The 12,650-nt window shown below is 33.5% G+C and overlaps 1 protein-coding gene across 3 annotated transcripts in view; it reads left to right on the top strand.

Annotated features, from left to right (window-relative positions):
* Nucleotides 1-12,650, top strand: part of LOC146538793 (Ig-like and fibronectin type-III domain-containing protein 2) — a 119,603-nt gene that overhangs the window by 48,683 nt on the left and 58,270 nt on the right. For all 3 annotated transcript variants that reach the window (XM_085186159.1, XM_085186160.1, XM_085186158.1), the window contains one exon: nt 7,471-7,502. The gene's annotated coding sequence lies outside the window, so the exon portion shown is untranslated. The remainder of the gene's footprint in view (nt 1-7,470; nt 7,503-12,650) is intronic.

Here is a 12,650-nt window from a genome sequence, read left to right as displayed (position 1 = left end):
GACCGTTTTTATATAATTATATTTGTCTCGAAATTTTTTCGTAAACAATTATTCAAATTAGTTTTAAAATAAGATCGTAAATTGCAGACCTAACCCATAGTTCCCTTTCAAATGTGAAACCTGAACGGCTTGAGGGGATTCACCTTACGCGGAATACGCAGAAATAGAGGGCGATAGAGAAGCTTTACAAGTGTTGTCGCATAATTATAGAATCCTTTTAAGTTATTTATATTTATTATTTATTTATATTTATTGGGGCCAGTTGTGGCGCTGGGACATAAGCAGGCAATGCGTGTTGATTGGCTGAACTCAACGCCGCGTTTCACCTTGGTACCAGAGCGAGGAAATGTATTTAGTAAATATTTCCTGTGGTGATTGTGAATCGAATCCACAACCGTCACGGCTACAGTCACGCGTGCCACTGCGCCAATACGTCTTAATAAATATTGGTTTTGCTATTATAAAAAGGTAAATATTAGCCATAATAAACAAATAAAAGACGACCGACAGAGTAAATAAACGTAAACACGGCATCTTACCGCGCCTGGTCACGGTCGTGACCCACATTGTTTCGACCTCACAAAGTGACACAAGTTTAGTAAAGTGACACAAAATGTCTTAAATGTTGTAGACATGACACAACTTTAAATTATTGTTTTAATTGTTTTATTTTCATTTATCATATATTTCGGTTATATCGTTATGGTTGCCCGGCGTTAGGCTCCGCCATTTAATACGCAATGTCTTGAATTCGGGAAGAGGAGAAGAAAGTGTTTTAGTACGAGGTTCTCTCTACCTATTTTGCTATATCAGGGATAAAATAAAGCAATTAGCTTGAATGTTCTCTTTATTAGGGTTCCGTAAAATGGGACCTTATTGACTTCGCCATTTATCTGTCAGCCCATCCGTCACCAGGTTTTATTTTATCATCCGTGATAATTCAACAATCAAAATTTTCACAGACGATGAGGGTACATGGGAGTTCATTTAGACACTGCCGTTCCTCATTGACGTTAATTTCAATTCTCTTAGCGCCACTGCGTCTATGTCTTTATCATGAAGTTTACTCTGTAGTCCAACCGTAGTCCTTAATGGGCCCTCTCCGCTAGTGATAGAAACCAGGCATTGTTCGTATAAATAGAGATTCCTTTGCAATGCCAGGCAAGTTATGCGGACACCCTTATACGTGATGCGTTCCATTCATATTTATGTCTATTTGTATAACATTGAGATATATAAATAAATCGATATGCACTTATTTTTAATATATGGAAAATTATAATAAATTCTTAGCATTTGTTTGATTTAAATGAGTGGAATGATTTTGCGATTATAATTCTTTTTTATATAATAAATTGGTTTTTTTTTCTTTTTGCACCGTTTTTGAGATTATAATTTTATAAATTTTGGAATTTATAAGTGCACTTTATCAAAAAAAAGTAACTAATATTGCAGCCCTCGTTATATTGGCGTCTGAGCTCTTATAAAAAAACAAACGAGAACAATGTTCACGTTTTCTCCAGAACTTAGTAGACTATGCGGAGAGATCTTAGTAACAATTATACATTCTGTATAGGCTATATGCATTACCTTTGAGCATTGATTAACACTTAAAATTATCATAGAATAGAACGAGTATTAAAATATATTTAAAACATTTTAAAATAAATTATTTTATTTTATTGTAATTTATGCTTAATCTCTTTGTATTTTACTTATATTTGTATTCTTGTCATGTAAACTAGTTTAAACTTTTATCTTTTTGTTTACAAATATTCTAATATGTAATCTTTCTTTATTTGTCTTTAAGAAGTAAACTAAACTTTCACATTTGACAATAACTGCCAAGTGACAGTTGATAGTAAACATATATTGTAAATCTCATTCCTTTTCATGTAATTTTTAACTTTTAATGTCTTATTATGTGGGAATAATATTGCTGTATTGATAATATACATAAGTTTACATATTTAAGCTACATTGTCACACATATTGTTATTGTGTTATTTATCATATATAACTTATTCATTTATTTACTTCTTACTTCAATTAACATGGGATGTTATGCTGGCGGGAAGCGATGCATAAAGGTTTTTATAGTATTAGATATACATTTATTTTAATATTCATAGATATTTTTATATTGGTTGTATTTATTATTATCTATTATATATACATTTATTTTAACATATCTTTTTATTTATATATATTATTATTTGAACATTACTTAAATTACAATAAGTTTATTTATATATTAGTAATTTGTTTGATAATTTTTATTATTATTTGCTATTATATATACTGCTGCCATGTATATTGGACATAATTCTGAATGTGATGACTCACATGACGACGTTTTTTCTCAATGTAGTTCAGATTATAGTTTCCAGAGTATCCATTCCTTGCCACTTAATTCAGCATTAAATACAACTTTTGAAAACCTTGGGAAAAATTTTAATGTCGTACATATAAATGCACAGAGCATACCTGCCCACTATCCCGATTTACTCAGTTCATTTGAAGCAACGAATATCCATGCGATCCTGGTTTCGGAAACGTTTTTAAAATCATGTTTACCATCGACATCGTTTGCATTGCCAGGGTTTCACTTAATACGCAACGACAGAACTGAAAAGGGTGGTGGAGGTGTTGCTATTTATATGCGCAGTCATATTCCTTTTAGTATACTGGACAAGTCGCCATCACCGTACTCAAGAACATCTGAACATTTATTTATCCAAGTACTTTTCGGGACCTTCAAACTGCTACTCGGAGTATTTTATAGCCCCTCATCTCAAATTAATTACTTCGAGACATTTGAAGAATTACTGGAAAATCATGTACCAGATGCGGATCACGTTATAATAATGGGCGATTTCAACACCTGTCTGCTAAAAAATGATTGGCGCACAAAGCAGTTGTCAAATACCATAAAAAGTGTCAATTTAGATATACTTCCTTCCAATCCTACTCACTTTTTTCCACACTGCCCTCCTTCTTTACTGGATCTAATAATAGTATCGTCTACGGATAGAGTTCTAACGCATGGACAACTGGGAGCAGAAGCTTTTTCGTACCACGATCTTATATACCTCTCATATAAAATTCGCCCGCCAAAACAAAAACCAACAGTTGTGATGCGTAGAACTTTCAAGAACTTCAACAACGATAGTTTTTTGCAGGATCTGAACCGGCTACCTTGGGATACTGTTCTAAACGCACCGACAACTGACGATAAAGTTAGTATATTTAACTCATTGCTAATTGACCTTTTTGATGTACATGCTCCTTTACGACCTGTCAAGCTAAAACATTTACCAGCTCCCTGGCTTACGGACGATATTAAAATTCTTATGTCGAAAAGGAATAGAGCAAAAACCAAATTTAAAATAAGTCCTACGGATGCTAACCGCTCCAAATACAAAAAACTACGGAATCGATGTTGCAAAGTCTGTAGGGATGCCCAACGAAAACACATACACGAGTCAGTCACTAATAATAGTCCTGCTAAAGTATGGAAGTTTCTCGATTCTATGGGTATTGGGCGACAACGTAAAACTACACTCATAAACGACAGAATGGATCTTGATCAACTTAATAAGCATTTTACTGCTGTGAACCTCTTAAGCCAGAGAATGAAATCCAGTACTCTCTTGTCACTTTCCTCACAACCTTTCCCGTCTTTTACTCCTTTCAATTTCTCTTCAGTTAGTGTCACGGATGTTAGACGGCATATTTTTGCCATAAAGTCGGACGCAATTGGCGCTGATGGGGTGAGCCGTAAAATGATTCTTATGACATTGAATGTTGTGCTTCCTGTACTTTGTCATATTTTTAACTGTTCCCTTACTACCAATTCCTTCCCTAGCTCTTGGAGATTTGCTTATGTTATCCCTATACCTAAAATTACCAATCCTACATCTTTCACACACTATAGGCCTATTTCTATTCTTCCTTTTCTATCCAAAGTTCTCGAGAGAATTGTACATCACCAACTCTCGCTGTACCTAGTGAAAAACAATATATTATCATCTTTCCAATCTGGTTACCGGCCGGGACATAGCACTGTTACAGCACTTAACAAAGTATGCGATGATATAAGAAGCGGAATAGACAAGCAAAATATTACCATATTAGTCTTATTAGATTTCTCTAATGCTTTTAACACAATTGATGTCGACATACTTTTAGCTTTACTTAAATCTATTAATATATCGCAAAACGCTATTGAATGGTTTTATTCTTACCTCGTCGATCGTGAACAATGCATTCGTGTTAATGACAAACAGTCCTCATACAATCGACTCAGTGCTGGGGTACCTCAGGGTGGTGTACTTTCTCCGTTACTTTTTTCTATATTTATAAACTTCTTAACTCCACTGCTGACATTGTCCTTTCATCTTTACGCTGATGACTTGCAGATTTATACGACCACGGCAGTTGATGATATTGCTGATGCTATACGGCATATCAATTTTAACCTAAGCATTATTAGTACCTGGAGCAAATCATTTGGTCTGTCGATAAATCCTACCAAGTCTCAGCTGTGCATCCTCGGTAACTCAAAGCAACTCTCCAAAATTAACTACTCCCTCCTTCCTTCCGTAATGCTTGATGATTGCAAGATGGAGTTTGGTACTTGCGTGAGGAATCTGGGTATCAGGATGGATAGTTCTTTGACATGGGTTCCTCAAATAGCAGAGTTAAGTCGAAAAGCTTTTGCTGCTATAGGGAGGGTAAAGAGATGGAAAAATTTATTGCCGCTCAAAACCAAAATATCTTTAGCTCAATCCATTCTCTTTCCCATTCTGGATTACGCAGATTCCTGTTACCTAGATTTGTCACAGCAATTACTAAACAAGCTCGAACGTCTTCAAAATGTAATAATTAGGTTCATTTTTGGATTGCGGAAGTATGACCATATTACTCAACATCGAGTTCAACTTAAATGGTTGACCATCAAGCATCGACGCAATTATCACGCACTTATCCTTTTATACTCTATCTTGTATCTTCCTTTAACTCCTTCATACCTCAAACAAAGATTCACTTTCCTGGGCTCCCACTCTCAGTCTTTCAATCTCCGTTCAAGATATGACAACGTATTGGAGGTTCCACTATGTCGCACCAAGTGCTACAGTGAATCATTTACCGTAAAAACGGCGAAATTATGGAACGAGTTACCCAGGTGCATCAGGCAGTCGACATCAGTTGGTATCTTTAAGCGCCGGCTAAAGGAGTACTACCTATCGTTATAATCTATGTATCTGTTTTGTGCATATGTATATGTAAGTATTGTATCTCTATATGAATGTATATATGGTATCTATGTTTGTATTTATGTATATATGTATGTATTTATGAATGTATGTATGTATTTATGTATGTATGTATTTATATATGAATAGCGTATGTTTATATGTTTGATATAATAAAGTACAAAATATCTTTATGCAAAGTTAACCGCCACCAATTGTATCATACTATTAGTTTTTGTTAAAAAAAGGGTTGCCTGTAAGAAATCACTTACAGTGATAAGGCCGCCTATGCACTGTATCTAAAGTACAAATTTAATTGTGTAATTTAAATCTTTGTGCAATAAAGTGTTTTTGATTGATTGATAAATACCATTTCAGTTCGCTTAAAATCCGGCTCATTAAGAACTACGTTGGACTCGCAAGAGTAAACTGCATACTTATATTTCCACCAATAAATAGTCGGGCGGAGAGGACCGAGCAAGCTGAAAGTGTTGAAATGAACTTGTTCAGTTCTAGGAAGCGAAGCAATTACAAAAGACAAATCTCTTTGTCGTTATGGCCGTCGTGGCGCAGGGGCACAAGGGCGTGACTGCAACGCGACGATTGTGGGTTTGATTCCCGCTCGAGGGAATGAATTATTATTTTTTTATATTTTAAGTTCTTCGCCCTGGCTACAAGGCAACATCCCGGCGTTGAGTTTCGCTACTTGAAACTCTTGTCTCGATAAATTTGGGCAAGTAGTTTCCCTCTGTTTACACTGCTGTATGCGGAATACAGAAGCTGATTTTTAAAACTCTTTTAAGATAAGATAAGATAAAAAGTCTTTATTGCACATTTACAAGAATTACAAGTATAATTTTGGGACATAAAATGCACAAAGGCGGCCTTATCACTAAAAGTGATCTCTTCCAGGCAACCAATCCAAGGATAGGACATCTAAGAGTGAGGGCAAAATGTGGTGCAAAGCTTAAGTAAACTTAACCTGTACATACAATACATAATACATATAGATATACATATATATATAATACACATACATAAATATATAGATAATATACATACACATATACATTAAATTAAATATATATAATTGGGAAAGATTAAATAAGATAAATAATCTCTTGGTTAGTGACAATGAAAACCTATTTTATTTAAAAGGAGTCCATTCCACCTGAGCATTACCCACTCATTTCTCTTTCACGGTGGAATTCGGCCATTATTAGATAAGATCGGTTTTTACATAACCCATTATATTATAAACGTCCCTTGGCTATAAATTATATGACAACTAAAATATGTAACACTAATCATTATACAATAGCTTTCTATCTTTTATCTATGGATTATATGGATTTATGTCATCTGTCAATGTAATATCTATGTTTTTCCAGCTTTTGTATAGGTATACGCATAATATTCATTTCTTTGGCATGCTTTACGGTTTTTGATATACGAAGTGTTGTCGAGGTGTCGTTAGAGTATTTAGTTTAGATGTTGACGTGTGAATGTGTTGAATCTTTGTCTGTATGTGTTTTAACATTATATTTGAAATATAAGAAAATTCAAAATGGTCGATGTTTTAACGTCTCATTTCAACTTCAATATATTTCATCCTAATCTGGATTCGAAGTCACAAACAACGCATACATGCACGCACCTAAAAATCAGAAATACACCTAGTTTTCTCAATTATAACGCTTTTTTAATAATAGCAGGTGAAGGTCCATTTGAGACAAGAAATAATTGGTATTAGTATTATAGCACCGAGCTATAAGATGGCACTCTGGTGAATAGTAATTTGGTTGCATCACAGCACGTATGAGGTCTTCTAGTCAATCAGCATATTCTTCTATAAGTATTGTATAACATCTAGTTCTTTATAATTGTTTATTAGATATTCTACTTCTAGAGGCCAATCGTGGCGCAGGTGCAAAAGTGTGTCATTGTGAACGCGATGGTTGTGGGTTCGATTCTCACTCGATATAATGAAATATATTACATTTTTATTCCCTCGCTCTGGTAATGAGGCAATCGCGGCGTTCCGTTCCGCCATTCAACACGCAATGCCTCCAGTATCCGGCGGAAAGTGGAGAACGGAAATGCCCTTATGGGAACGGAGTAAACACTCCGTTAGGCGTATTATTACAATACCTAATGAAACTTTGTTTAATGAATGTTATTTATAACATTTTTTTTTATTTTATATTTTCAGATATAACCTGGCGTTTCTCAACAAGTTTTGCAGTAAGCATATATTTTTATATCTATGGCTTATATCTATTCTAAATTCTAATCTTACAAAAGAAAAAAATGTTTTCATTTTCATTACTATAATATGAAGTAAATTTGCATAATACAATGTGATTTGTATAATATTTTTTTAGCTACGCTTAAATCTTGACGCTCAACACTACGCTATGCTCGTTACCACAAGGCAAGAAAATGTAAAGAAATAAATATATATTTTGCCCGAAAGGGAATCGAACCCATACCCTGTCGCACTTAAAGTTGCATGAGCCACAGATTATTCCAATATTTCTGATACTGAGAATCAAAGCTACATACTTTAATTTAGATCAGGATCCACATAACCACTATACCATACTGTCCTCAAATCCACACGCTAATTTATTACAATGTCAGGTAGGAAAATGGACGCAAAACGACCAGTTAAGATAAACAATACTCCATAATGCTGGTGATAATTGGCGAGTCCGGTGTAGCCTTGCCTTGTCACACCCATTGTCCAATGTCTCCTGGCCTAGATTACGTCAAAAACATGACTGTTTAAATAATACTTTGTAATTTTTAACTTAAAATACAAAAAAAAGGCGAAGGTTGATTTTCTGTCATATGAATCAATTGTTTTCATTTCTCCGCCTTGGCTCCGCAGCTTAGAATTTAGGAGGAAATCGGAGGTAGAGTTCCTTGAAATGAGGTTATCTCATTAGCAACCTTATTATGTGCGTAAATTAAAATATTAAAGTTAAAATATTTTTATTCTAAAATTTGAAGAAAAACTTCTATGTATAGGTAGGTATGTACTACAAAAATACGGTGACATTTACTGTAAAAATAAAATAATATGACATATTTAATAAATTTATTCTTCAATTAAATTAATTACTTCATTTATTTATATATTTCTTATATAACATGTTACGTCACATGGAGCGAAGCTCTCGAAGCTCTACGACCAAATAAAATCGATATCTAACAAGACAATTCAATCACGTAAGCTGTTTCTAATTGAAAAGATATCCTGCTTTTATGACACAGTACGTCTTTAGATATTAAACCAATTTGTTTGGAAATAGATTAAAGACAATCGATTAAATGTAAAGTATATAATGACGCACTCGTGGCGCAGTATCACGAGCGAGCGACTGTAAACATGACTGTCGTGGGTGCGTCCCAACTTAGGGGAATGAAATATTTAATACTCTCATTTGCTTGCTTTGGTAAGGAGGCAATTTACGGCGTTAAATTCCGCTACTCAACATGCAATGTCGAGAGATTGGTGGAAAGGAGAGAACGGAAGTGTTTTAATGGGAACGGAGTGTCTTAATACTAAGTTTCCTGAATCCCTATGCCTATCCTGCTACAGTGTGAAATTGAAGGAAAAAATAACCGAATACCATACGGAGGAATAAATTATTTTCATTTAACAACATTTTTCTACATGCAACAGCTACATCTACGATTCCCGCCTTTCACGAATTGTGAAAAATACGTATTATATTCAGGAAAGCCGTTCAATTTAAAGCGACTTCAGAACCAAATAAAAGATAATTCCAAGACTATAAAACAAACTGAGTATTGTCTAAGTGAAAGAAATTTAGGTCTTTATAGTTCGCCCGTTAATTCCTTTTGTGGCTTTAAGATCGCGATGAGAATGAGCTTTAGTCAGGAATTTATTGCCGTTAATTAATTTTGCTGTTTAAAAGTTCTTTAAGTTTTGTTTGTATTTCTTAAATCTCTTACTTATTACAATAGAATTGTTCGTCTGCAGGTTGTCGGATCGATTTGCTTCTGTAACGGAAGGATTCACGCGATATTTGAACATATCAGGGTAGACAGAGACTAGTCAAAACACTCTGTACTCGTTAAGACGCTTCCGTTTTCCATTTACCGCAAAATAAGTATTTTTCGTGGCATTGCATGTTGAGTGGCGGAATTCAACGCCTTGTTGCCAGAGCGAAGAAATAAAAATATTAATACACTTAGAGGAATGAGTGTGGATCGAAGTCAGAACCATCTCGTTACAGTCACACCCTTGTGTCCCTTCCTTACGACGGCCTCAATAATACATTCAATACATTTAAAAATATAATATTATTATTTATAAAAATTTCGTTACAATTTATATCTTGTTTAGTTCCAAGTCGTGCAAGAATCATCATCGTGAGCTATATAACCTTGATACAACGGAAGCTCTCAAATTAATGATTTTTAATTTACTATTTTTTAGATGAGGCCGTCGCGGTGCAGTGGTATAGGATGTAACTGTTATTTAATTGATGTAGTTAGTTCGATTTCCAGTTGGGATTATTTATAATTTTCATCACCCCCAGTCGGGTTAATTGCTCGCCAGACTAACTTTGTCAAAGAGTTAGAGTATCTGTAATTCTTCCACTATGGCTAGATAAAGCGCGACGTTGAGTCCTGTCACTGTCTACAAAATGCAATGTCTCGAATTGGGGTGATAAGTGGCAAACAGTGTGTTTTAACACTTGTTCCTCTGCTTTCTTTACTATATGCGGAAGAAAGCTTGAAGATTTTTTTTTTTAAATGTGAAGAAATGACGGTACAAGTGATAAAAACTTTTTGCGACGGAAGTCGAAAAACTCTTGAAGCACAACGCCTATTCAAATTAGTATCATAACTTGGATACTGAAAAATGAAATTGCAGAACAAAATATATTTAACGAAGTTAAAAAACGAGATTTGGAAGTTACAAAAGAATAATAAGGGATACAAGGGATACGTAATCGAGAAACTTGACTCGAGTGAGGTTGACTTTAATTGGATAGGCCGGTGTATTTTAAAGAAAGAAATACAGATTTAAGTTGCTCTTATCATTTTTGTCGTAGCAAAAATATAATAAATAATATTGAGGTAAATATATTGGGACTCATCTAGTTCTATAAAGTTCAGTAGGTATAATGTTTATAAATGTGATAGCGTGGATATCTACGAGTATATCTCAAGAATCCTATAGTTGTTCGTTTCATTTATGGGTCATAATCAGAAAAAGTGTCCTTTTTGTGTCTTTTCTTGTCCCGCTACTTTGAATGCGTTTTAAAAATACAATTTTAAAGATAATTTAAATATTTTGCCATTTACGATAAATTTATTTATTAACTTAAAGATTTTTGTAATATTTTAAATGTATTATGGCAAATAATAGTATTTGTTGTTAGTTGCAAAAAACCTTTCAAAATGCTTCCATACAATTTTTCGTGTCCCATTCACCACTTTACTTTTTAAAAATTGATTTGTTACGAATATTTATGGTTTTATTTGATTTCAGATATGTTTATATTATTTTACTTTATGCATAATATTAAATAGAACTACTTTTATTGATACATTATTTAATAAATAATATATATTAGTTAAGTAAATTTGTCCCAAAATATTGTCTTTTTGTTACTCAGGGCTAGTAACGTACAATTAAATTATGAATGCAATTATTTTGGATGGTGTTTAATATTATTTTTTTTGTGGCACCATATTTCTAAAAGTCAATGCTGTCGTAGCTACAACAAGTAGTGCACTCGCAGCAGTAGAGGGGTTCGAATGTGTTAGAGGGAATGCGTGAAATTACATCTCAGGGTTATAAACGGCTTTTGTTTTGGTAAGTATTCTATAATTTCGTTTGCTTGTTTATGTTATTTGCTTCTTTTTACAAAATCTCAAAAAAGAACTTCAGTGCTTGCAGATGCAACACGTGGCTTATGAGCAAATATTTAAAAGGGTTAGAATTTCTCAGATTTCATTCTCAATTTCATTATATTTCGTTACGTAACGAAATTGAGAAAATATGAAGCCTAGTTCACAATTACGGTACCAAGGTTTCTTATATATGTTTATAATAAAATTGTATCGAACCGGTGCTTGTATATGGAAGATATGTATATAAGAAAAAAAAATTGCTGGCATATGAAAAAAACTATTAGTGACTTTTCATAAAGTAAAGTAACCAAAAATAAAGATTTTTAAGTTTTTTGCTTGTTTGCTTGTTTGTCTGTGTTTGTGCATGCTAATCTCAGAAACAGCTCAACCGATTTAGTTAAAAATATTTTTTTATTCTTCCTGAAATTAGTTGTGATTTTGTGATTATTATTTTTTGATAAATATTTTTGTATTTTCAGTAAGCGTCATGGCTCCTATGTCAAATGCTGAAACATAAAAGATATAGAGAACGTGTTAAAAAGACCAATCTTATAGCTATGCGGAATAAACACTTACAAAGAATTAAACTTAATTCCAGTGATAACGACTCAAATTTTGATATATTTTAAAGTGGATTTAATTTTAACATTAACTTTGTGATCTCTAACTAGAAATATAAGTTTATTACGTTACGAACTAGCATTATTATATTGTTAATATTGTCACTTTGTTATGTTTTCTTGTTACATTTATAATCTGTTAATTCAACGATAGAATCTTTAAAATTTTAATTTGTATCTCATTAAATAAAAAAAATAATAGTTTTATTCATATAATATTATATCCTTATTTTGTTGTGTATAATGCCTTATGACATCAGTTTCGTAACAAACATTATCAGTGTTGTTACTTATCAGTTACGTTACGAATTCGAAAATGTCCACTTTTCTGATTATGACCCTTATATCAAATTGATTCTCTCAGTGTGGCTTTATTACTGAGAAATTTGTGAGGAAACATACATACTCTGACGAAATTTTAGAAGTCGGTTAGTGGTTATATCTGCGAGGGCAGAGAGAACTTACGTAAAGAATGACACTCTGTCATCTGCATTCCGCCGAAGTTTCAAAACACGTGTTGTTGTTACCAAAGCGAAGTAACGAAACTAATTTAACCCCCTTAAAGGGAATCGAAGCCCCAACCGTAATGTGCGAGTGCGCCTCCACGTCCTCTACTTCTCATTTCTTATTTGACAGTTATTTTTATAAATTGAAATAATATTAATCATAATTAAAGACAAAGTACTATTCGGAGTGACTTTCTGTGTAACAAGAATTCCTCTGACGGCCACCTAATTACATTTTCGAATGTTCTCAAAATCTAAATGTTCCAATTTCCCCTTTTCATTTGTTTAGGAGTGACAAGCTGGTGACAGATTGAGAGACGGTCCAATTCGGCACCAGCTAGACTGGTTGCCTCTAAAATCTTTAATAA

The sequence above is a fragment of the Heliconius melpomene genome, chromosome 5 (genome assembly GCF_056956725.1).
Source record: "Heliconius melpomene rosina isolate 202511_hmr_F chromosome 5, ASM5695672v1, whole genome shotgun sequence".
Taxonomy (NCBI): Eukaryota; Metazoa; Arthropoda; class Insecta; order Lepidoptera; family Nymphalidae; genus Heliconius; species Heliconius melpomene.
This window is presented reverse-complemented; position numbering and strand designations above follow the sequence as displayed.